Source organism: Emys orbicularis, chromosome 7 (assembly GCF_028017835.1).
Source record: "Emys orbicularis isolate rEmyOrb1 chromosome 7, rEmyOrb1.hap1, whole genome shotgun sequence".
NCBI classification, from domain to species: Eukaryota; Metazoa; Chordata; order Testudines; family Emydidae; genus Emys; species Emys orbicularis.
In genome coordinates, this window is record NC_088689.1 from 62,694,518 (window position 1) to 62,718,898 (window position 24,381).

Here is a 24,381-nt window from a genome sequence, read left to right on the forward strand (position 1 = left end):
TACTTCCTTGGTGCCACCACTTCATAACAGAGCTTGCAGTGCCACTGTTGGCACAACAGCAGCAAGTAGGAAGTGATTCACACCACCTTTTCCTGCCTCAGAATACAAGAAGGGGATACAGTTCTTACAGCAATCCTGGACTCTATTCTTAGACATCTCTCCGCTGCTGTTGTCACTTCTGATTTCCCTAAACAAAGAGATTGTCACTACAAAATAAGTAACAATGGAGAAACGCACAGGAATTAATACTAGTTGAGCCTTAAACTCACCATATTCCTATGAAGTGTATTTTCTGAGCTATCCCTTTGATAAGTGACAGACAGAAAAAAAATAGACATAAGATGCTTGGAAAGCCTAGCTGCATTTTACTCCTGTACATTCCAGTGGTACTTCTGATCCTACAGTATGTGATGCTTCCTGGAAAACTGGTCTACTGTCAGGAGGTCTAAGGCAAATACAGGTCTAATGCCCTTTGAAGATTTGAAAGGGCATCTCCTTTTTTCCTGATATTATGGCTAAGACTTTCAAAAGCGACTAGTAATTTTGGATGCCTACATTATTGTGAAATTAGGAGCTAATCCGATGCCCATTGACGCCATGGAATAACTCCCATTGACTTCAATCAGGTCTTGAATCTATCTTGGAAAAATTAACTTTGGGGCCTGATCCATTTTATCCAGAAAGTAGAACATCCCTGTTTCCACCAAGAAAACTTGTTGGTGGACATAGTGAAGGTATCACCTGTCACATGCAAACATTCGTAAAGCAATAATTGATGTTGTCAATCAGCTCTGGTCTTTTTAGTAAAGGCCACTCAGTTGGGAGGGAGGCAGCTAGGGCTCCAGGCCTCTGATGGGTTTCAGAGTTTATCACTAGTTTTCCCAGCCTAGCCTCCAGCACTGCTTTTCAATGGCTGTACTTACTGTAGTTCTTACTGTAGTAGGGGCCTCATGTGGCATCATGAGACTAAGGCTTGGTCTACACTTACCCCCCAAGTCGAAGTAAGGTACGCAAATTCAGCTACGTGAATAACGTAGCTGAATTCGACATACCTTACTTCGAACTTACCGCGGTTCAGACGCGGTCCACACGCGGCAGGCAGGCTCCCCGTCGACTCCGCGGTACTCCTCTCGTTGAGCTGGAGTACCGCAGTCGACGGCGAGCACTTCCTGGTTCGATTTATCGCGTCCAGACCAGACGCGATAAATCGAACCCGGAACTTCGATCCCCAGCCGCCGAACTAGCGCGGCAGTGTAGACATACCCTAAGGGTATGTCTACACTACGAGAGTAGTTCGATTTTACTTACTTTGGTCTTCTGGTACCCTTGTCTCAGCTCCTTAATTTTCACGCGGCACTGCGTTGCATCCCGGCTGTATCCTCTCTCCGTCATGGCTTTGGAGATCTTCTCGTAGATCTTTGCATTCCGTTTTTTCGATCGCAGCTCCGAAAACACGGACTCATTGCCCCACACAGCGATCAGATCCAAGACTTCCCGATCAGTCCATGCTGGGGCCCTCTTTCTATTCTGAGATTGCATGGTCACCTCTGCTGGAGAGCTCTGCATCGTTGCCAGTGCTGCTGAGCTCGCCACGATGTCCAAACAGGAAATGAGATTCAAACTGGCCAGACAGGAAAAGGAATTCAAATTTTCCCGGGGCTTTTCCTTTGTGGCTGGTCAGAGCATCCGAGCTCAGACTGCTGTCCAGAGCGTCAACAGAGTGGTGCACTGTGGGATAGCTCCCGGAGCTATTAGCGTCGAATTACATCCACACCTGGCCATGTCGAATTTAGCGCTACTCCCCTCGTCGGGGAGGAGTACAGAAATCGATTTAAAGAGACCTCTATGTCGAAATAAATAGCTTCGTTGTATGGACGGGTGCAGGGTTAATTCGAGTTAACGGTGCTAAATTCGACATAACCTCCTAGTGTAGACCAGGCCTAAGATTTGCTGCAACTTTCTTTTCTGCAGCATCTGTCTTCCCAATTCAGTTTCACTTCCTGTAATCCCTCATTGTTTTACTCGACTAAAGTGTGTTGTGAGGATTGAAAGATAACCTAAGGCTATCACCAGAGCTGCTTCACATGTGCATGTTTTTTCCAATCTATTCTCTAAAGAAATAAGTAGCTTTGGTATTTAGTTGTTTGTATGGTGGAGGTGAAAGTGAAAAGAAGAATGGGTCTGCTTAATTGTGGTGTAGTATGCAAATAAAAAGGGAACAATGTTCCCAGTGGATCAGCGGCGTTAACAGCAGTCTAGCCATCACTATCATTGTAAACTGAATGCAAGTTTCATTTAGGGCAGGGGTAGGCAACCTATGGCACGAGTGCCAAAGGCGGCACGCAAGCTGATTTTCAGTAGCACTCACGCTACCTGGGTTCTGGCCTCTGGGGAGTCTGGGCGGGGCTCTGTATTTTAAATGAAGCGTCTTAAACATTTTAAAAACCTTATTTACTTTACATACAACAATAGTTTAATTATATATTATAGACTTATAGAAAGAAACCTTCTAAAAACGTTAAAATGTATTACTGGCACGCAAAACCTTAAATCAGAGTGAATAAATGAAGACTCGGCACACCACTTCTGAAAGGTTGCCGACCCCTGATTTAGGGCTTCAGAGATGGATTCTACATTCCACAGTCAGGGTAAATTTCTGCCCTGACTTACATCTTTAGTAGTCTCTGTGGCATCAGGGTGCAAATCTGGCCAGAATTTGGCCCTTAACATAGTGATTTTTGTAACAAGCCATTCTTTAAAAGTGTAATATGGAAATCTAACATGGATGAATGTGACTATTCCCTATGGTAAATACAACCTTTAAGTGTCAGTCTTTGAACTGACATCAGCTTGTTCTCCTGAGAGCAGCATGACTTTACGTTCATGACTGTGCATTATCTTTAGCTAGTTGCTTCTCAAAAGTGATGATTGAACAACCAAATCTGGGCTGTGCAGAATTGCATTGTGCAGTAACCAATATTGTCAGTGTTTTACTCAGTATATTAACAACAGAACTCCCATGGACTTTAACAGAAGCTATATGGCTAAAACCCTCCCAACACCATTTCGACAACTTAGGGCAAAGCATCTGCAGCTAAACTATCTTTCCCACTAAAGTATTTTATGAACACCCATGCAAACACAGACAGTCCAGATGCTCGGCCTGTGCAAGCAGGTATGGTTCTAAATGTTTGAGTAACTACTTGGGTCTTTTGGCAGGCAGTTCCCTAAAAGGTTCATAGCATGGACCACACCTTAGTAGATATGTTGGCTTGTGGACCACTTCTTCTACTTATGACTTCATGGACCACCTCTCTTCCAACTGATAAGCAAGTAACATTTCTGTGGCACTTATAGCAATTGCTGACATGGAAAGTTAGTATTTGTAACTTAACTGGTCAAAATGAGGAAGAGGAGCCAGCACCATGTGTCCAGTCAGCTCTATACAGTCAACCAGCAGATACTCCCAGACCACTGGTAACCCCTGGACCACAGTTGGGGAACTGCTGTTTCAGGGGATGATGGTCTCCAGCTGGTTCTCAGTGAACAATTTTTCAGGCAACAGAAACCTGTCCCACAATGAGCACGACTTAGCAAGCTTGTTGACAGTAAAGCAATGAGGCCCAAAGTTGTATATTCATGGATACTAAGTGATCATCTTCCCATAGAGGTGGCTTCTCCAGATCAAAAATAAGGAGCTCTGGCAGTGGGGAAGCTTCTACAGATGGTGCCTAGCTAGTACCTGCTCTGTGGATAAACAGGACCCCAGTCAACTCAGTGTCAGGGAGAGAGTCCTTAATTATTTATTTCCCCCTCACCCTTCAAATGTTTCAATTCTTTAATTCTATACATTTAAAAAACAATGCCAGCAGCTAGGTAATAACAAACCAGGGAGAAGCCTGAGAGGGTAGAAAGTGTAGAGAGGAAACCATTGTTGGTTTCATGGAGTTCTCCTAAATCACTGCATGTTTAAAAAAAAAAAACATTAAAAAAATTATGAGAAATAATGACAGCCCTACTTTCTGTGGGGTTTTCTTTATTAAGTATAAAGTAGCAAGAGAACTAGCCAAGTGGAACTGTACAACATATTCTTCCTGATAATTCACTGGACTTTTGCATATGATAATAATTGATGAGACAGGTGCAGACAATGCATACAACTAGATTGCAAAGCCACTCATCATTGTTATGTTTCACATCACTGACTAGAATCACTTTATCTGCAGTTGTCATTAAAAGCTAGTGACTCTACCACCATTGCCTTGGTGAATGCTATTCTGTGCATTTTTGCCAGGAGGGAGCATCAAAATGATGTACCCTTACTGAGAGCTACATATTGTTTTAAGTGCTAATTTTGGTGGATGAAATGAAGCATTGTAATATCTCTCAACTCAGTGGCATCCTTCTGCTATGGAATGTATTAGTGGATAATCAAGGGTGTAGTTAGAAAATTCATGCCAGAATTTACTAAATCTTGTCCTGTAGGAGGCAATGTGTTCTACTTGGTTTCTACAACTGACTCTGCCATTGGCATGCTGAATGACCTTGGGCTAGTCACTTTATCTCTTCATCAGTTTCCTCATGTATAAAATAGGGATAGTGATATTTCTCTTATTTGTAGTGTGCACTGAGTTGTATGAAGGAAACATTCTATACAAAAGAGCTACTGAATATTATATTTGAAATTAGCAAAAACAGTCTTTAAGAGCCTGATCCAAAACCCTTGGAAGTCAGAGTCTTTCCATTGATTTCAAGAGGCTTTGGATCAGACCATAAGTGGTACTGTACCTTAGCATAAGTAGAAAGTAAGGCATAAAGCTTGGACAACACATAAGAATGCATGGTAAACATTTTTGGGAAAATAGCGTTATTGTGCTTAACAGGAATGGTATAAGTTAACATCAAAGGGACACAGCTCTTCATTTTAAATGCAATTTAGAGCCTATTTACATTTCACAGAAAATGGCATGTTGCTTTCATTAGGAGAAAATAAGCATTCATGTTTACCTTCTGTTTCTCTCAAAATATTTGCATTACAAAGTCTTCAGAGTTCTAATTTGGATCCATTCACGATAAGATTCTGAGAATGTCACTCTGAAGCCTAAAATATCTCTTGAGTCAGTGTGAAATGATAGAAGCAGCTACAACCCTGGTTGAGAGCTCTTTTTGTACAGAATATCTCCAGGTTGAATTATCACTGGGTTTCATGGTCTGTTACCACCCAATTTTTAAGTCCTTGGCCATTTTGACTTTATGAATTACACCCATGCAGTATACAGCTACAGTAAGACATATATCTATGTCATGCTGAGAGTCCTAGATCATTTTGATATCAGAGATAACTCAACCAATCACCATCCTTATTCTTCAGCTAACTTGGATGCAACAATTTCACTGGTTGCATGAGGGAGACTGCACAGATGGTGTATTACTCGGCCCAATAGCCACTTGCACAAATTAACACAAATCTCCCAGCACAAACCCTTTAGGAACAAATCAATACAACCACCCACACAGCAACACAACCAACACACACAACCCCAAACTTCACTCTAAAGCCTAGAATGTCTGTTGAGTCAGTGTAAAGCAATGGAAACAGCCACAAGCATGGCTGAGAGCTCTTTTTGTTTTGAATATCACCTGGTTCAAGCATCACTGGGATTAATAATCTGTTACTAACCCATTTCGGCTTTTTTTAAACACATGACTTTATGAATTACAACCGTGCAACAGCATGGGCTTTAAAATGTGGCATCTGGGTATCTCCCTGATGAACAAAACATACAATGGGACTTCACATTGCATGGAAACACTAACGGAAAAGGAGACAACAGTCCTTTTAAGCCCCGCTGTACACAAGTGAAAATGCTACAGCCAAGATCACCAATTGAATCTATTTATTGGTGAAGAAAGGTTAGTGGTGTGGGGGATGGGACACAAACATTTGCTCCAGTTTCTTTTGTAATTGTAATTATTTCCTTTCCCTCCATTTTCCTCCTCTCAGTCTATGGCTTCTTGTCTCACTTTTCAGATTAGACGCCTTTGTGCTATGTGACGGGAATGTACACCCCACACAAGGCCTGAATGCATTAAATTGGCCAGGTTAGCCAATTAACTGCCTCAGCTGCACCTGGAGGAGGAGTTAGGGAGTAATGAGGGTTAATTAAAGGAAGCTCAGCTGGACAGGAACAGGATGGGCCTATATAAAGCCCAGTAGCTGGGTGTAAAAGTTGGCTGCAGAGAGTGAGGGTAGGAAGCAGCCCAGGGACACAGCAATGAGGTTTAGGACTGTGAAGACCTTGACTTCTTGTTGTAGGGTCACTGGGCTAGAAACCAATGTAGAGGGTGGGCGTGGATTCCCTTACCAGACACTGGAGAAGTGGCATGGAACACCCAGTAGAAAAGGGACCCTCCCCAGCCTGGTGAAAATGAGCGAGTGAATGGGGGTGGGAGAGAGCAAGCGACAGAGGGAGAGGGGATGGAGGGAGTGGGGTGGGGCCTTGGAGAAGGGGTGGGGAAATGGTGTTCCGTTTTGTTTGGTTAGAAAATTGGCAACCCTAAGCTGCAGTGAAAGAGAAGACTGCCTGGGACAGTGGAGACTGAGAACACACGCACAGGGAACTATAGTGACCTGGTTGGAGGGCTAAGCTATGAAGCAGGAGCAGTTGAGTCCTGAGAGAGCAAGACAGAGAGTGATGGAATGCAACTGCAGAAAGACGCATAGGCCTGGCAGAGCTAATCCCCAGACTCAGCCAGAAGGAGGAGCTCCAGTTCCCTGACACCATAGTTCTCATAGTGACACGTGCTAGTGGATATAGTGGACCATAAGCATGTTAGCACAGAACTCTCCTCAGGATTCTGCAAGACTAAGTCTTGTCCAAATGTTTGGACAAGGAGTTCTGGCAAGTGCTTCTTTTACACTAAGAAAAAAGACAATTCTAGATTTCTTCCCCGCAAAGTTATGCTTTTTCTGTAATATTTTCAAACAAGTACCTTCATGTTTCTCCCACGCTGCCCCTCACACTTGGGAGGAGTTCTCTGTAAACATCCACAAAACTGCTGAATTATCCCCTTCAAACTCTCCTTTTCCATGACATCTTCAAAAACTTAACAAGACGCTGGTATGGTGATACCACTGCCTATCATGCTGAACAATATTGTCTTATTGCTCCCTTCTCTTTCAGCCTTCCCAGGCAGTCTTCTCTCTGTATCCCTCTGTTGTCTCTTGTCTTATACTTGGTGTGACAGGGTGCCACATGATATACTGGGGTACCACTGAGCCCACCTGTTCCACCGGCCTGGGCTCCCTTACACTGTCCTGCTGAGCCAGACCCTCAAGCCTCCTCCACAGCACACACACCCAACTGCAAAAACACCCAGACACTGAAATCAGCTCTGCCTGGGAAGGCTTCAGCTAATGAATTGCCCAGTACTCAAGTGCACACCTCACTCTGTAGTGCAAAACCAGAATTACACTGTCTTGCGGCGCACAGAGAACTGTACAACGTAAGCTCATGAAATTTGCTCTCTCCTCAATGTGGAGGAACATATACAGCTTTACCCCTCCCCTGGTTTAAATTCCACAAACTGGTTTTAGAGAAAACAAAAACAAATTTAACTATGAAAGATAGATTTAAGTGATTATAAGGGATAGCAACAGATCAAAGCAGATTACTCAGCAAATAAAACAAATGCAATAAAAGCTTAAGATACTAAAAAACTGGTTACAAGTAGTAGTTTCTCACCCTAAATGTTGTTTTAGGCAGATTGCAGAGGTTCTTGCAGGCAAGCTGCTCTTGCTTGCAGCTTAAAACTGCAGGTATTTCTTTCGCAGGCCAGACACCTTCCCAGCCTGGGCTCAGTCCCCCCCCCCCCCCACCCGTTTTTCTTTGTTTCTTAAATGTTCACAGCAGTCATCCTGGGCAGGGATTCAGTGAAGAATGGCCACTGATTATGTCCTTCCCCTGTCTTAAATAGGTTTTACATATAGCGGGAACCCTTTGTTTTCCAGGAAGGTTCCCCCACCCCGTCAGTGGAAAAATACTGGGTATTCTATCATGGAGTCCAGTACCAGGTGACTGGATCACATGACCCTGCAGTGTCAAAGCAGCCATGAGTCAAAGGCCATTTGTAGTATCCCAGGAAGGTGGGAGATTAGCATCTGCAAAGACCTATTCTCCCTAATTGTCTATTGACTTGTCCCCAGCTAGTCAGCCATACTGATTGCATTCTGTCTGGTGGGCTTTCCCCAGGTGCAAACACTTTTGTAGTATAGTCAATATGTCCTAACTTTAGATACAAAAATGATACTTGCATACAGTTAGGATAATCATATTCAGCAAATCATAACTTTTCTAATGATATCTCACATGCCTTACCTTGCATAAAACATATCAGTTATGCTATAATCGTATTATAACTATATTTCTATGAATAATATGGGATGTAGTGTCACACTTGGATTGTAGGCTCCTCAGGACAGGGACCAACTTTTTGTTCTGTGTTTATACAGTGCCAAGCACAGCGGGGTCCTGGACCACAACTGGCACTCCTACATGCTACAGAACACAAATAATAAGTTAAGTATTCACAGCGATTTAGGGTACGTCTTCACTACCCGCCGTATCGGCGGGTAGCAATCGATTTATCCGGGATCGATATATTGCGTCTCGTTAAGACGCGATATATCGATCCCTGAACGCACTCCCCGTCGACTCCGGAACTCCACCGGAGCGAGCGGCGGTAGCAGAGTCGACGGGGGAGCCGCGGCCGTCGATCCCGCGCCGTGTGGACCCCAGGTAAGTCGATCTAAGATACTTCGACTTCAGCTGAAGTTGCGTATCTTAGATCGATTCCCCCCCCAGTGTAGACCAGCCCTTAGAGTGACATTCGGAACCTAAATCTTTCAAACCCATACCTCCACTGATGAAGACTCCAAACCTGCAAGCAGATCTATAATACAGGTGGATCCTTGATTTCCAAGGGGCTCCACACAGGCAGCCCCTTGTGCCTGCATGAAGTCCCGTCAAAGTCAAGAGTCCACCTACATCAGTGGTTCTCAAATTTTTGTAGTGGTGACCCCTTTCACACAGCAAGCCTCTGAGTGCGACCCCACCTTATAAATTAAAAACACATTTTTATATTTAACACTATTATAAATGCTGGAGGTGAAGTGGAGTTTGGGGTGGAGGCTGACAGCTCGCGACGCCCAGATAATAACCTCGTGACCCCCTGAGGGGTCATGACCCCCAGTTTGAGAACCCCTGACCTACATAGATCAGATTGCAGGATAGAAACGCTATTTCTTACCCACATTCCTTAGTGCTCATTGGGGATTACTAATTTAAATAAGAATTATTCCCCACATAAATGTTTTCAGGCTTTTTCCCCTCGCTTTGTCTTTCATGCATGGAGTATCCAAAAAACTTTTATGGAGCTAAAAATGCATCTATGTTTTCCTTTCTGGATATGGCTAAATGTGAGAGAGTTCTCTTATTACATACAAATAAATTGGATAAATACAGTCTGACCTCAGCTGGGAACCATTGCTAAAATTCGAACTATGAACAGTTAAAGTGGGTGTGACCCTCATGTGATATCAATATGCTGTATGTACATTGGTAACCATACAATGCTGGACTGAGGAATGAATGGAGTCTATAAATATTGTAACAGCATATTGATGAGGCATCCACAGCAGACTGTCAACCCCCAATCTTCTCTGAAATATCCCCAGATTTGTTCTCCACTCCCAGACAGGGTAGAAAGACAAAAAGGGAAAGAAGGGCAGCTAAGGCCTTGGGAACCCGACTACTGACCCAAAGCCAGAGGGTCGCTCTTGTAGGTAGGCGGACCCATGCAGCTGAAAAGGAGGCCATGCAGGAGGGAGAAGCACCTGAGTCTGACCCCCACTCTAATGCTTCTGAACCAGTAGAGGCAACAGAGACTGGGCCCCTAGATCTTGGACAGATTAGCCCCGGGAGAGGAAATTTTGGACGGGACCAGGCAGAAGACCCAAGGTCTGACAACATTAGGAAGGAGGTGACTGAAATAGATGGGTCCCCGTGGAAGGAAAAACCCAGGGACCAGGACCCTACTTCATAATGAAGAAGGATCTCTTATACCGGGTTGCACCAGTACAGGGGTAGAAGGTACAGCAGATCCTAGTACCTCAAAAACACCAGAACACTGTAATAAGTCTTGCTCATAGTCATCTTTTTGGGGGGGCATTTGGGGGTAGAGAAGACCCTGGCACGAGTCCTACGACGGTTCTTCTGGCCCGGAGTACATGAAGAAGTGCGGAGGTACTGTGCCTCCTGCCCGGAGTGTCAGCTGCACAGTCCCCGTCCCCACTTGAGGGCACCTTTAGTACCCTTTCCCATCATAGAGGTCCCCTTCGAGCGAATAGCCATGGACCTAGTGGGACCCCTGGAGAAGACGGCTCGGGGCCACCAATATATACTTGTTGTTTTGGACTATGCTACTCGCTACCCAGAAGCCGTCCCCCTGCAGAACACGGCCTCTAAAACTATAACCAAAGAGCTGGTGGGGATCTTTGCCCGAATGGGGCTACCGAAGGAGATATTAACTGACCAAGGAACCCCATTTATGTCGAAGCTAATGAAGGACCTCTGTACGCTGCTCCATATACATACCCTGAGAACTTCAGTCTACCATCCACAGACTGATGGGTTGGTAGAAAGGTTTAACCGAACACTCAAGGCTATGATAAGGAAGGTGGTAAGTCGGGACGGGAAGGATTGGGACACCCTACTACCCTACCTTATGTTCGCTATCCGGGAGGTACCACAGGCCTCAACTGGGTTTTCCCCCTTCGAGTTATTATACGGGCATCACCCCCGTGGCATACTAGATATCGCCAAAGAGATCTGGGAAGAGGAACCCAATGAGGGGAGAAATATAATAGAGCATGTAATGCAGATGTGAGACCGGATAGCCCGGGTTACCCCTATTGTATGGGAACATTTGGAGAAGGCACAGGAGGCCCAGCGAACCCATTACAATCGCCAGGCAAAAGTGCGACAGTTCCAACCAGGGGATCGGGTTATGGTGTTGGTACCCACAGCAGAAAGCAAGCTTCTGGCCCAATGGCAGGGGCCCTATGAGGTGGTTGAACCCGTGGGGGAAGTAACCTACAAGGTGCGGCAGCCAGGACGCAGAAAACAAGAACAGATTTATCACGTTAACCTTCTGAAACCCTGGCATGCACAAGAGGCATGCACAACAGTCCAAAAAGACCTAACCCAGGAAAACAAGCCTTCCAAACAGGTGAGAGTGTCTCCCGATTTAACACCAGACCAGAAGAATGAGGTGTCTGAGATGATCTTCCGGAACCAAGATGTGTTCTCGACAAAACCGGGTCGAACAACCGATACATATCACCACATCGTCTGGGGCCAGAGTAACAATGAGGCCCTATCGGGTGCCAGCAGCAAAAAGGGAGGAAATAAAAGCAGAAGTAAAAAAAATGCTGGAGTTGGGGATCATCGAAGAATCCCACAGTCAGTGGTCCAGCCCAATTGTGCTGGTGCCCAAACCTGATGGCACCACAAGATTTTGCAACGACTTCCGGCGACTAAACGAAGTATCCCAGTTCGACGCGTACCCCATACCTCGCATAGATGAGCTAGTGGACCATCTGGGTAATGCCCGGTACTTAACTACCCTAGACTTGACAAAGGGGTACTGGCAGATTCCCCTTGCAGAAGACGCAAAGGAAAAGACTGCGTTCTCTACACCAGAGGGTCTTTTTCAATATACTGTCCTCCCTTTTGGACTACATGGGGCCCCAGCTACCTTCCAGCGCCTCATGGACAACCTATTACGCCCGCATAACAGTTATGCTGCTGCCTACTTGGACGATGTGGTCATTCATACCCCAGACTGGGAAACCCACCTGGAGAAAGTGGAGGCAGTCCTCAATACCTTCAGGCAAGCTGGCCTTACAGCAAACCCTGCCAAGTGTGCTGTAGGGTTTACGGAGGCCAAATATCTTGGCTACATTGTGGGAAAAGGTCTGGTAAAACCCCAAGTGAACAAGTTAGAGGCCATCCAAAATTGGCCCCGACCAAGTCGCAAGAAACAAGTTCGGGCATTCCTAGGTGTGGTGGGGTATTACCGACGATTTATCCCCCACTTTGCCACAAGGGCAAGCCCCCTGACAGACCTAGTGAAAGCCCGTGGACCTGATCTGGTGAGATTGTCTGACGCAGCAGAGGAAGCATTCACAGACCTACGGACTGCCCTCTGCAATAACCCCGTACTGATAGCCCCAGATTTCACCAAGGAGTTTATCCTGCAGACGGATGCATCGGAAGTAGGGTTGGGGGCCGTTCTATCACAGATGGTCGGGGAGGAGGAACACCCAATTCTATACCTCAGTCGGAAACTCCTTCCAAGGGAACAAAAATATGCAGTGGTGGAGAGAGAATGCCTCGCTGTAAAATGGGCATGGAAACATTGCGCTACTACCTGCTCGGGCGCAGATTTGTCCTCGTGACCGACCATGCCCCTCTTCAATGGATGCAGCGGAACAAGGAGAAGAACACAAGGGTGACCAGATGGTTCTTATCCCTCCAACCTTTCCAGTTCCGTGTGCAACATAGACAAGGGAGCCGTCATGGCAACACCGATGGCTTGTTACGTGTGCACAGTCTGGCGTCCCAAGGTGCCCAACCCCTTGGCGTTGAGCAGGGGGGAGGGATATGTGACAGACCCAGACCAGTGGGGTACAGGAGTCTGGTAGAGGGCAAATATACTGGTCACTGGATGAGTAGTTTTCTGTTCCCTGAGTGACCAGAGCAGGGGCTGCACTAGAGTAATCAGGAACCTGCTAGAACCAGTTAAGGCAGGCAGGCTAATTAGGACACCAGGAGCCAATTAAGAAGAAGCTTCTAGAATCAATTAAGGCAGGCTAATCAGGGCACCTGGGTTTTAAAAAGGAGCTCACTTCAGTTTGTGGTGGGAGTGGGAGGAGCTGGGATCAAGAGGCGCAAGGAGCTGAGAGTGAGAGGGTGTGCTGCTGGAGGACTGAGGAGCACAAGCGTTATCAGACACCAGGAGGAAGGTCCTATGTGAGAATAAGGAAGGTGTTTGGAGGAGGCCATGGGGAAGTAGCCCAGGGAGTTGTAGCTGTCATGCAGCTGTTACAGGAGGCACTATAGACAAGCTGCAGTCCACAGGGCCCTGGTCTGGAACCCGGAGTAGAGAGCGGGCCCGGGTTCCCCCCAAACCTCCCAATTGACCTGGACTGTGGGTTCTCCCAGAGGGGAAGGTCTCTGGGCTGTTCCCCAACCCACATGGTGAATCTCTGAGGCAAGAAAATTCGCCAATAAGCGCAGGACCCACCAAGATAGAGGAGGAACTTTGTCACAATATAGATATAGGACATAATCCTGAAACCCTTAGTCACATAGGAAGTTTTTACTTATGAGAGTAGTTCAATTGCCCAGAGACATTTTTTTCTTCCTCTTTCCTTCATTTGCAGCCTGTTGGAATGATATACTACAATAATTCACCAAACTTCCACTTTTGGGCCCAGATACTCAGATGATGTAAACTGGCATGTTGACGTCAATGGAGCTACAACAATTTATACTATCTGAGGATCTGGCCCCCTAATTCAGCATTTGTAAGACTGTGTACACTTTCACTTCTGTGTAAACTTTATAGACATTACATGTGCTTTTATTTATTCACTACAGTCTTTAAATGTGTCCCTTTCTGGGTACATGTATACAACTTAAATACAAAAAATAATTGACTAGTGTTACCTAAAGAGGCTTAATCCAGAAATAAACCAGTGTAACAAATATTAATGAACTTATTTTTGCTGTATATTAATATAGTTATCTTCCATTATGTGTGTATTTAACATATCTATAAGTGTAAATTATATGTATATATATTATGGTGCAGATCTTCAGCTGGTTTAAGTCTCCATAGTTCTTGATTGCTAAGGATCTGGCCACACACCCACCCTACTTATTTTCACTCCATCCTAAAATGCCACTTCAGGGGCAAATTCTGTCATTTGTGAGCACAAGTGATAATACTCTCCAAATTTTGAAGAAAACCAGGGGCCTGATCCTGCAAACAGACCCACATGGGTGGACCCTTGTAATCAACAGGTATGTCTACACTACAATTAAACACTGCTGGCCCATGCCAACTGACTTGGGCTTGCAGGGCTCAGGCTGAGGGGCTGCTTAATCGCAACTTTGACTTGCAGGCTCAGGCTGCGGCCCAAGTTCTGGGACTCTCCCACCTCACAGGATCCTAGAGCCCGGGCTCCAACTCGAGCCCAGATATCTACACTGCAATAAAACAGAGGCTTAGCCTGAGTCACCTAGCATGGCCCAGCTGTAGGTTTTTAATTGCAGTGTAGACATACCCAAACCTGATTTCACAATCAGGGTCCAGGTTTGAAAATGGCACCAATTACACTGGTCTACAATTTTTGAGAAGTCATCTGCTTCAGAGATAAAATGTGCTATTTATTATGTATTTTGATGTGCTGAATTCAAATATGACAATTAAAACAACTGATTGGCTACTGTTTCTAAGATATTTAAGTTTTTACATTTTATGTCTATGTATATTGTATAGATAGTAGAGTTTTAATCATAAATTGTAAACCTAGGTCTTTTCATGTCTTTATGGTTGCTTTACATGATAATATTTCACCTGTCCTGTTTATGTAACACTTTAAAAATCAGCAAAAGGGTTATATAAATAAAATTTATTATGAAACAAAAGGCAAAAAACTATTCTGTACATAGTTTAGTCCTATTCAGTGTCTACTCGGCGCTTCTTGGCTTGTCTCTTGTATTCATTAAATGGAGCATCTCTTGTCACTGTCCAGCAATAGTCTGCAAGCATTGATGGGCTCCATTTGCCCTGATAGCGTTTCTCCATTGTTGCAATGTCCTGGTGAAATCGCTTGCCGTGCTCGTCGCTCACTGCTCCGCAGTTCGGTGGAAAAAAATCTAGATGAGAGTGCAAAAAATGTATCTTTAGTGACATGTTGCAACCAAGGCTTTTGTATGCCTTGAGGAGGTTTTCCACCAACAACCTGTAGTTGTCTGCCTTGTTGTTTCCGAGAAAATTTATTGCCACTAACTGGAAGGCTTTCCATGCCGTCTTTTCCTTGCCACGCAGTGCATGGTCAAATGCATCATCTCGAAGAAGTTCACAAATCTGAGGACCAACAAAGACACCTTCCTTTATCTTAGCTTCACTTAACCTTGGAAATTTTCCACGGAGGTATTTGAAAGCTGCTTGTGTTTTGTCAATGGCCTTGACAAAGTTCTTCATCAGACCCAGCTTGATGTGTAAGGGTGGTAACAAAATCTTCCTTGATTCAACAAGTGGTGGATGCTGAACACTTTTCCTCCCAGGCTCCAATGACTGTCGGAGTGGCCAATCTTTCTTGATGTAGTGGGAATCTCTTGCACGACTATCCCATTCGCAGAGAAAACAGCAGTACTTTGTGTATCCAGTCTGCAGACCAAGCAAGAGAGCAACAACCTTCAAATCGCCACAAAGTTGCCACTGATGTTGGTCATAGTTTATGCACCTCAAAAGTTGTTTCGTGTTGTCATAGGTTTCCTTCATATGGACTGCAGGACCAACTGGAATTGATGGCAAAACATTGCCATTATGCAGTAAAACAGCTTTAAGACTCGTCTTCGATGAATCAATGAACAGTCTCCACTCATCTGGATCGTGAATGATGTTGAGGGCTGCCATCACACCATCAATGTTGTTGCAGGCTACAAGATCACCTTCCATGAAGAAGAATGGGACAAGATCCTTTTGACGGTCACGGAACATGGAAACCCTAACATCACCTGCCAGGAGATTCCAATGCTGTAGTCTGGAGCCCAACAGCTCTGCCTTACTCTTGGGTAGTTCCAAATCCCTGACAAGGTCATTCAGTTCACCTTGTGTTATGAGGTGTGATTCAGAGGAGGAGGATGGGAGAAAATGTGGGTCCTGTGACATTGATGGTTCAGGACCAGCAGTTTCATCCTCTTCCTCGTCTGACTCAAGTGAGAATGATTCTGGTGCATCAGGAACCGGCAGTCCTTCTCCGTGGGGTACTGGGCGTATAGCTGATGGAATGTTTGGATAATGCACAGTCCACTTTTTCTTCTTTGACACACCTTTCCCAACTGGAGGCACCATGCAGAAGTAACAATTGCTGGTATGATCTGTTGGCTCTCTCCAAATCATTGGCACTGCAAAAGGCATAGATTTCCTTTTCCTGTTCAACCACTGGCAAAGATTTGTTGCACAAGTGTTGCAGCATATGTGTGGGGCCCACCTCTTGTCCTGATCTCCAATTTTGCAGCCAAAAGAAAGGTGATAGGCTTTCTTAACCATAGTGCTTATACTGCGCTTTTGTGATGCAAAAGTCACTTCACCACAAACATAGCAGAAGTTATCTGCACTGTTCACACAAGTACGAGGCATCTCTGCTCACTTTGGCTAAACAGAAATGTGTCCCTTTGCAAAATCAAACACTGACAAATAAGAGAGCACGACACTGTATGATTTCTAGAGCTGATATAGGGCAATTTGTTCAGCAGAGTGATGTAAGCTTCGTTATGATTGCATCATCCATGACTTCTAGGAATAACATGATGCAATTCATATCATGTATGACGCAATACCAGCTTCAGATTGCATCATTCATTGTTTTGCCTAAAAAGCAAGTACTGTCCAAACCCAGTCATAGATTTATTCATAGATCCAGTCAAAGATGTATTTTAGTCATTTCTGGTTTAAATTGAGATCCCTTCCCTATATAACTCACTTATCCTCTGCCATTCCCAAGTCAAGGGTCGTATATACTGACCCAATAGCATATCTTGAAAACTAGAGCCAATCAACAATTTTAAGCATCATTTTCGTTCTCAGTGACCCAGAATTAGTAAAGTTTGACTACATTTATTTCAGAAGCATTTTGGCTGTAGAGCAGTGAGTGGGGCTGCAGGGAGGGGGGTGAGGAGTAAGATTTTTGCATTTGCACAAAGTTCCATAGGCCATGGAGGGCCATGGCCCAACCACGGTCAAGCAATGATCCAATACTAAATCAGTATGGCAGCTGCTGCTGGAGTGGTCTGGAACATCGCTCCACCGGTGTGGCCACAGCACCACTGAAATTTGACCTGGCCACCCCTCCGTACAGAAGGAAGGGCAAAATTGTGACCTGGCACACGTCTAGTCTGGACAAAGGGGAGGCCAGGCCAAATGGTGCTATCACCTGGCATGCTGGGAGCCTTTACTGTACCACAGAGCTCTGGGGAGTCTGCTGGTGGCACCAGCTCAGGCACTGTGTGGGTCAGACAGGGAGTCCTGGCAAGAGGAGGAAGGGGATGAGCAAGGACCAGAACCAGAATTTGCAGCCCCTCCCGCACCACCGCCACCCAAGAAAAATCTGAATTGGTGCCACCGCCTGTATTTACTTTGACACAGTATGTTGTTGTTTTTATAGGCAACTGTTTTATTAGCAGATAATTTACCAACTTAAGACTTTGAAGTGTATGTGAAAGTATGTGTCATTGTATTTATAGGTAATTTTACTTGAAAACAAACAAGATCAGAGTGCAACAGTGATGCTTTGTTATGTCTTGTTCATGTAAAAATAAAACAAATGTTAAAGTACAGCGGGGATTCTCAACTTCTTCTGAACCATGCCCCACATTAGCTTTTCATTTAAACTTAGCGCTTGTACCTCCTACTATCATTAATGAATAATTAGAAGGTGTACTGTATCCTTCTGTAGCGGGGTGGTCACCCCACTCCTGTCCTGAAGAGCATAAAACAGCCCTGGGAGAGGGCTGCAGCAGGGAAAAGCCAGGCTGATTGGGGGAAGCAGCCACAGGTGGGGCCACGCCCCAATCAGGCTACAGCTGGCCCTATAAGAGGGCTGAGGGCCAGAGACTGGAAGACACACACTCTCTCTCTAGCTCCTTAGAGAGAGAAGGACCTGGCTCTTGGGAAGCTGAGGAGGGTGCCTAGGGTGGAGCAGTGCCGGGGAAGGGCAAAGGGAGCTGGGGAGCTCCAGCCTAGCAAAGCCCCAGGCTGAGTTAAGGGCCCACAAAGGTACTGGGGCTGCAGAGGGGCAGCCCAGATATAGGCAGAGGCAGCTTGTCCAACCCCCCCCCCCTTGCCGATGATGATTGGTTTATAGACTGCAGTCCGCCCCAGGGAGCGGGGGCTAGATGATGACTGGCAGTAGCCACTGAGGTGGGGATAGGGAGTTGGGGGTTCCCCTGGGTGGGGAAACCCAAATTGTGGGTTACTGCTGGGGGCAGGACCCTGACATAGAGGGGCACCAGGGGCCAGGAGGGACCCAGGGGCCAGCAGCAGGCGAGACACTGGCCTGCAGAGGGCGCTCTGTGCTGAAAGAACTAATTCCCAAGATGACCAGCAGGAGGCGCCATGCCGGTGAGTCATCGCCCCACCACACCCTCCCAGAATGTTTGTGCGTGCCCCTCCCTGGTCGAGAACCACTGCAGTACAGTAACTGATCAAGAGAAATAAAGTAATGGATTTTAGGGCCAGAAGGGACTGTTATAATCATCCAGTCTCATACAAGCCATAGAACTTCAGCCAGTAATTCCTTCATCAAGCCCAACTTCCATTTGAGTTACAAGCCTATCTTTTGGAAAGAGAACCAATCTTGATTTACAAATTGTAAGTGATGGTGAATCCACCTCATCCCTAGTTAAGTTGTTCCAATTGTTAATTATCCACACTGGTTAATTATCCACACTGTTAGGCCGGGGCCAGGGCCGGGCCGGGGCCAGCGGTGCTCGGCCGGGGCCGGCGGTGCTCGGCCGGGGACGGGGACGGGACGGGGACGGGGACGGGGACGGGACGGGGACGGGGACGGCAGTGCTCGGGCCGGGCCGGGGCCGGGGCTGCTCGGCCGAGGGCCGGCGCCCCAGGGCCCGAGCCGAGCGGGAGACGCCGGGGCCAGAGCGTCTTGGCCTGGGCCGGCCGGCCGCCAGAAGGAGCCGCTCGGCCAGGGGGGCCGGACTGGGCCGCGCCGCACCCCGCCCCAGCTTACCTGCTGCCTCCCTGTTTCAGGCTTCCCGCGAACATTTGATTTGCGGGAAGCAGGGGAGGGGGAGGAGCAGGCGACGGAGCGTTCAGGGGAGGGGGCAGAGTTGGGGCGGGGACTTTGGGGAAGGGGCGGGGCTGGGGCGGGGCTGGGGGCAGGGATGGGGCGGAGTTGGGCGGGGCCGGGGCCCTGGCCCTGTGGAGTGTCCTCCTTTTTTAAAACTAAAATATGGTAACCCTATGTAACCCCAACAAGGCTGGGCCCAGGATTCCTGGAGGGCTCGACCCCCAACCCTGCTGTGGTCACCTAGGACAGTGGCTTGGGTGTCCCCACTCCGGGGTACTCTCTCTGCACTGGGCACCTCCCTGACCCACGGATCATTACATAAAACTTAAAGCAAACAAGTTATTTAATCAACAGTTAATTTAAAAAAGATTAAGGAAAAATGGGAAAGGTTAAAGGAAAACACATCACCCTGCTCTGTGGCAGGGAACATTACAAACAGTGTCTCTGGAACGTCAGGGCAGTTCACAGTCTGTTCCTCGTAGGTTCCAGGCCTTCTTCTCGGGCCCTGGCTGTGCTGCAGGGATGCTGCAGGTTAGACACTTGCTCTGGTGGTGTCTACACACCTCCGGGCTTTGCGTGGTGGGACCCTTCTTCCCAGCGTCAGCCCCCCATCAGGTTAAGATCCCCCTCCCAGTCGGGCCTGCAAGGACCCTTGACTGGGGGTGTCTTTCTGCTCTGGACCCTTTGCCCAGGGTCCCCCCTTGGCTGGCCCCAGTTGCTCACCACAGCTGGCTCCAGACTGCTCCAGCTCCCCTGTTCTAGCTCCGGCTCCACTCTGCCTCAGCACTGACACTGCTGCTCTGCCTCCAGCCCCCTGGGCTGCTTCTCTGGCCCCTTTGGCTCCAGCCCTGCTCCCTGCACTGGATCTGCTCTCCCTGGGCTGTGTTTCTGGGTCTGGGGCTGCAGCCCTGCTCCCAGCACAGGATCTGCTCTCTCCCTGGGCTGCTTCTGTGACTCTGCTCCCAACTCTGACCTGCTTCCTGGGCTGCTTTTCTGGCCCCTCTGGATCTGGCATGGCTCTGCTCCCCAGCTCAGCTTGGGCCCCTGCTTTCTCCTTAGCTCGGCCCCACTCTGTCTGACCCAGGCAATTCCAGCTCACGCGGAGGACAGGACCCCCCCGGCCTCCTGACTCTCTGATTAGCCTGCCCGCCCTGTTATTCAGGCTGACCTGGAGCATTGGCCTCTCCCTATTGTTCCTGGGGACTGTCAGTCTCAGGGTCCAGATTTCCCATCGACCCTTCCCCTTTTAGTGCTGGGAGCTAGCCAACCAAAACACCCCCACTGAATGTTAGTAAGGGGGTAACAGTCCCCTTACACTTAGGACTATCATCCCCTACAAAAGCTACTCCCATAAAGGGAAAAGGAAATGTCATGAGCTTCCACTTAGCTTCCATTTCCTTTGCACACCTGTGGAAGTAGCAGGGAGTTTTGCAGGGGATCTGCACATGCCATGCAGGGATCTGCACAGGCCTTGCAGGTCTACTCTGTCTTCCAAAGCCACTTGCCATCACAGCTCCTATGTTCATTCCCCTGTCAGCTGCTTGCCCGGGAGAAACATACCCTTTTCCCAGCCCCCAGAAGGGGAAGTCCAGACTGTAGGAAGGAAAATGGGTAAACTAATGCAGACAGGGTCAATGGAGTTACACTGACTATACAAGAGTGTTACTCAGGAGAATTTAGTCCTGTATGTTGGCTATTGTTAGGGAGGTGAACAGACAGAAACAACATACACGTTTATATTTGAGGCACAGCAAATGAGACATTCCCAGGGCATAACTAGCCATCTGAAATGTGTACACTTACAAGCTGATCCATCTCCCCACCCCTGTACTCCCAGAATCACCGAAGGCAAACTGGCCAAATTTTCCAAAAAGATTCCACCAGATGCAGCTACTCAGCATGTAGCATGAAGTTCAGCAAAGTTATAAGCAATTGAAAAGAAGGTCTTATGATGGAATGTGTCAGTCAACCTTAGTAATAGATGGTGCTACCAGCCCTGCCTATAAAAAGGAAAATACAAAGCAACAGAATGTAAACAAAATTGACCATAGTCTGGAAACCTCAGAAAACTGTCATGTTATTACAAAGCAGGATTTCTTTTACTAACCAGTAGAGGATTTTTACATGACGTTGAGAAGTATATTTCTTTGCGGAGCTGGTCTGTATCTCAGAGGTATCATAAGTACAGAACCATGTAATGTGGCAGTTACTATGGTAACAACTCATTTTCTCAGGGAAATCAGAGTGGATAAGTCAAGTAAAACCCCAAATAATTTCTTGTGACACAGGTTGGATATCGTGTTGAAATGGCACCCTTAACTTGTCCAGTCCTATGTATCAATTCTTTTCTTAGCTGCACATATGTTCCATGTATGAACTGGCAGTACCAATTTTTCCTCTTGCCTTCATTAAATTAATACACCCTGAATACATAACGCAGATTTCTGATCACAACAGTATATGCTGAAGAGGGAAGGATGGGATCATAGGATATTTCTGCTAAAAGAGATGCCCACTTCATAGGACAGTCCACCCAGCTCCCTGAGAACTGAGGGAAAACAGCAGGTTGTCTTGGGTACACATAATTTTAATTTTCATGTTGACGAAGGAAAGGAAGGGTGTCATCTACCAGGCAAATGTTACCATTTAAGCAACTCTGTACTGACCAACATCCTCCAAATAGGAGGAGATTTAAATAGTTCTCCCATCCGTCCAATTTAATATTTGCACTCCTCTTGCACCATCCAGCTCCTCTCCTGATCCCTCATATCAGAAGGGGGCCATTAGGATACTATGTCCTGAATTGTTCCTGTGGAATTCCACTAACAAGCCCCACATGTCTGAGATTAAAGAAAAACACACACACCCCTGTCAGAACAGCCTCCTTCCATAGGGCCCTTCACTTCAAAAGAAGTTTTCTTCTGAACTGAGACCATTAACCCACAATCCACATTACTCCTTGGTTTTCATGGGGTAGAACACTGAATGGCCAAGCTCCTTTCCTTGTGTGGGGCAGGAGGGGTGACTAAAGAGAAACATTTGCCAGAGTAGTTGCTGCCAGCTCTACTGCCACCACCCTTTAGGACAGTCTCTGAACCCTCTCCAATGTCACTGTCCATCTAGAGACACAGACCCCATTGCCCAAAGTTCTCCAACAAACTGACCTCAAATGGCTGTCACATCCATCTTCTCGTCACCTACTCCAGCATCAACTACCAAACCTGCTTCCTGGATCACCCGCTATTCTTTCTGTACTCCAGGCAGCCACTCCCTTACACCATCCTGTAACCCCTCCATTCCCAGACTACACAATTCCTTCTCTACCACCTCCTGAGTCTGCTGCCATCTTGGAGGAATAGGCTGTGCCAGCCTAGCCACAGCTCCTACTAGGTCTCATGCACAGTAGCCCATCTCGATCCAGTATCTAGTGGTTGCCTACAGCACACGTGCCAGAACTTAGATAAAATGGATTTCAGTGAGAGGCAGAAAAAGAAAAGTCATGTCCACTTGCCCTCAAGGAATCATCCCAACCCCCAAACACAAAGAAGGGGAGGATCAGCCATAGAAAAGTTGCTCTCCGAGGCTGCCTAGGGCCCTTAATTACCTTGGCCAGTCCTGTGCCAGCCTGGACTTTCTTCCCAGGATCCTCCTCTTCTTCCTCTGTCACATTCCCTCTCTCCACTGCCACCTCCTTCTGCACTGAGCCACACAGCCCCAGTCAGCAGAGTCTAAGGGTACGTCTACACTTACCTCCGGGTCCGACGGCAGGCAATCGATGTTCTGGGATCGATCCCAGAAGTGCTCGCCGTCGACGCTGGTACTCCAGCTCGGCGAGAGGAGTACGCGGCATCGACGGGGGAGCCTGCCTGCAGCGTCTGGACCCGCGGTAAGTTCGGACTAAGGTACTTCGAATTCAGCTACGTTATTAACGTAGCTGAATTTGCGTACCTTACTCCGAAGTGGGGGGGTAGTGTGGACCAGGCCCAAGAGAGGGAACTGCCAAATTAAGTGTAAAAATGTAATAAGAAAAGCCAAAAAGGAGTTTGAAGAACAGCTAGCCAAAAACTCAAAAGGTAATAACAAAATGTTTTTTTAAGTACATCAGAAGCAGGAAGCCTGCTAAACAACCAGTGGGGCTCCTGGATGATTGAGATACAAAAGGAGCACTTAAAGACGATAAAGTCATTGCGGGGAAACTAAATGAATTCTTTGCTTCAGTCTTCACGGCTGAGGATGTTAGGGAGATTCCCAAACCTGAGCCGTCCTTTGTAGATGACAAATCTGAGGAATTGTCATAGATTGAAGTGTCACTAGAGGAGGTTTTGGAATTAATTGATAAACTTAACAGTAACAAGACACCAGGACCAGATGGCATTGACCCAAGAGTTCTGAAAGAACTCAAATGTGAAATTGCAGAACTATTAACTATGGTTTGTAACCTGTCCTTTAAATCAGCTTCTGTACCCAATGACTGGAAGATAGCTTAGGGTTACCATAGGTCCGGTTTTTCCCGGACATGTCCGGCTTTTTGGTAATCAAACCCCCGTCCGGGGGGAATTGCCAAAAAGCCGAACATGTCCGGGAAAAATACCGGCCGGGCACTTCCCCTCCCGGGCTCCAGCTGCTCTGCTCCGGCGGCTCGGGGTCCGGAGGCAAGGGGGCTGCCCAAAGCCAGTAGCGCTTGGGCAGCTCGGCTCTTAAACAGAGCCGAAGAGTCAGGGGAGGAGCAGAGCAGCTGGAGCCCGGGAGGGGAAGTGCCCGGCCGGCAGCTGGGGTCCGGAGGCATGGGGGCTGCCCGAAGCCTGAGCACTACCGGCTTCACGGTTTGCCGGGCAGCCTCCAGACCCTGCGCCCCCGGCTGGGCGCTTCCCCTCCCGGGCTCCAGCTGCGCTGGGGAAGTGCCGGCCGGGGGCGCAGGGTCTGGAGGCTGCCTGGCAAACCGTGAAGCCGGTAGCGCTCGGGCAGCCCTTTTCGCGTGGCTGGGAGGGAGGAGGGGGAGTTAGGGCGGGGACTTTGGGGAATGGGCGGAGTTGGGGCGGGGAAGGGGCAGAGTTGGGGCGGAGTTGGGGCGGGGAAGGGGGTGGTGAAGGGGCGGGGCCAGGGCCCGTGGAGTGCCCTCTTTTTTTTATTTTTTAAAAATTGGTAACCCTAAGATAGCTAATGTAACGCCAATATTTTAAATGGGCTCTAGAGGTGATCCCGGCAATTACAGACCGGTA